The sequence below is a fragment of the Saccostrea echinata genome, unplaced genomic scaffold, assembly GCF_033153115.1.
Source record: "Saccostrea echinata isolate AGI-Se365-2 ecotype Australia unplaced genomic scaffold, CSIRO_AGI_Sech_v1 ptg000019l, whole genome shotgun sequence".
Classification (NCBI taxonomy): Eukaryota; Metazoa; Mollusca; class Bivalvia; order Ostreida; family Ostreidae; genus Saccostrea; species Saccostrea echinata.
Window position 1 is genome coordinate 3,982,641 of NW_026889768.1, and position 2,970 is coordinate 3,985,610.

Genomic DNA, 2,970 nt, shown 5'->3' on the forward strand with positions numbered 1-2,970 from the left:
AGAAGCTTTGAAGATGGATGGCCCGAGTCTTTAAAAGGATTATTACCCAACCTAGCCAAAAGCGGATTTTATTACAGGGGAGTGAGTGATAAGACCATCTGTTTTCATTGTGGTATGACTTTCACCAACTGGGAACCTACAGACGATCCTTATGTAGAACATGCTTATTGGAACCCTAATTGTCCTTACATCAATACCTATAAAGGACGTGAGTGGGTGATGAATGTATTCATTAACCATTTACTCCGGGTGGGATACAAACCTTCACCTAATATCAAACCTCTACTAGACCAAACCTCTACAGAGATTCAGGCAACAAGAAAATGTCACATTTGTTTAGAGGGAGAATTACAAATTGCTTTACTCCCTTGTGGACACGTATGTTGCTGTTCATTATGTGCTCCCACCTTCCGGTATTGCCCCATCTGTCGAGCCGATGTGAAGAGATCCCAACGTATATTTCTGTGTTGACTATGAATAAAAAGGATTGAAACCATATGTTTCTCTTCATTTATGATCATGCAACCTGACGAGACACTCCCGTCTTTTCAATTGAAACACGAATTTACCATGGTGGTAGCAGGACCTTCTAAATCGGGGAAAACGGAATTTGTTAAAAAATTAGTGGAAAATTTACATTGGATTACCCCCATGCCACAAAAAATTGTCTGGTGTTATCGGGAATGGCAACCTGCTTATACTTCTTTAACAGATCAGGTCTCCTTCATTCGAAATATTCCAGAAGACGATGAGAAATTAGTGGCCAATTTAAGTATTCCTCACTTACTCATTTTTGACGACATGATGGGGGGGGGGGGGAGCCATTGAATCGATCGTGGATTGGTTTACCCGTAAAGCGCATCATCGGAATACCAGTGTGATTTACATCACTCAGAAGTTATTTGATCGGGCACCACAGCATCGCACCATTAGTTTGAATGCTCATTATTTAGTGTTGTTTAAAAATCCCAGAGACAAATCTCAAATCAGTGTCTTGAGTCGACAGTTAGCCTTACCTCATCTGATGTCAGCCTATCAAGAAGCCACCAGTGTTCCTCACGGGTATCTCCTGGTTGACTTGAATCCACAGACCCCAGACGAATACAGAATACAGACAAGTCGATTGTTTGAATTGTTAACTATACACATGCCACAAGAGTATAAATAAAAATGTACCAACATTAAACTTGTCATTTATCATTATACAGTCGTCATGGGTCGACCTCTCTCAGCCAAGAGTAAATTAGTGAAAACGTTACGACGTTTACAGCGGGAGCGAGATCCTGCCAAGCGAGCCCATTTAATCGAATTAGGGCGTAAAGCCTTATTGAATTGGTTTGCTATGGGAGCTCGAAATTTGATACGTGGGGTCTTGCCTATCAATAAACAGACCCAAAAGTTTATTAATAATCATCGTCAAGATTTAAGTATCATAGCCGATAAGTCGGCGAGTGATCAAGACAGAAAAAATGCCATTTTAAAACGCGGAGGAGCCGGATTTCTAGGCGGAGTCATCATTCGTCATTTATTTAAATGGAATGCACCTAAGAAACGACGTGTTCGTCGTTTAAAAAGTGTGGTAGTGCGAGTCAATAATAAGAAACAAAGAGTGTTTCCAGATTGGATGGTCCGAGTAGGAGGAGCAGACCAGAAAGAAGAGAAAACCTCCTAAGAGAAAACCTTAAAAGAGAAAACCTGCTGCTGCTCAAAGAAAAGCCCCTCGTGGTAGAAAGAAAAAAAACTACTCCAAAAACTCCAGCTCAACGAAAAGCCATGCCTGAAAGTTTAAAAAACGAAATCAATCAGTATTATAAGGAACAAAGACAAAAAACTATTGGGGAGTTATTAAAAAAACAAGCTGAAATGAGAATGGATCGTCCTATGGGACCCATAGGCAGTCAAAGAGCTACCGATTTAGAAATGTTTCCTCAAGTCAATGTGGGAATTCCCTCTCCTAGAATTAAAGTACCCATTCACACTCCTAGAATTAAAGTACCCATTCACACTCCTAAATAGCACGCTTTCAACCTCTGACCGCTTCTACACCTCAATTTCCTAAAGGAATGAGATATAAATGCCGATATTGTTCCAAAATCTACGTCACCCAGAAAAATAGACAAACACGAGGACAAACATGACATGTATGCTCCTCCTTGAGAGTATAAAAAGGGGAGAAACCTGGGACATGTCCTCATTTTAACCCCATGATGGCTAAGAAGAAGAAGAAAAGAAGGACTTGCTGTTCTACACCATTAAAACCTCATTTGCTTCTTTTAAGAGTGTTATCTGACCCTCACTATTCCTCTCCATTAAAGACGGGTATTTTAAAACATTGTTCTTGAGATTGTATTCTCAAAATCTGCGAGATTGTGTATAACCTATAAAAAGGAGTGTTACCTCTTAGTTCGGCTCATAAACGAAAACTAGCTCCTAAGAAACACATCTTCAGGAGACTGGTCAAACCTCAATCTGTCCAGAAACGACGAGCTTTATTACTTCAACAAAAAGGAGGAAACATTTTACCCCTTTTAATCTCAGCAGCACCTTTACTGTTGGGTGCCGGTCAATCCGTCTATAAAGTCATCAAGAAGAAAAAAAGAGTCGTAAAATGGTGTTAGTTCCTGAAGTCTTATTGAATGATCTCAAGGCAAAATTACCCAAACCTCCGGAATTTCAATCAACCATCAGTTTAGGTCAGGAATTGGACGAGATTACAAGACTTGAAGATTTAACCCCAGAAGAAAAAGTCGCTTTATTTGGCCAGGAACTTCATCAATATAGGAATTATTTACAACAAGCTAAACAGGAGCCTATTTCTAAACTGAAAATTCCGGCAGCAGCAGCTCCAGCAGCAGCAGGAGCAGCTCCAGCCCCAGCAGCAGCAGCAGCAGCAGCATTGCCAGCAGCCCCAGCTGAGATTGAAGATGAAATCCTTGAAACAGTGAATAAAAACATGAAAAGAAAAGCTGG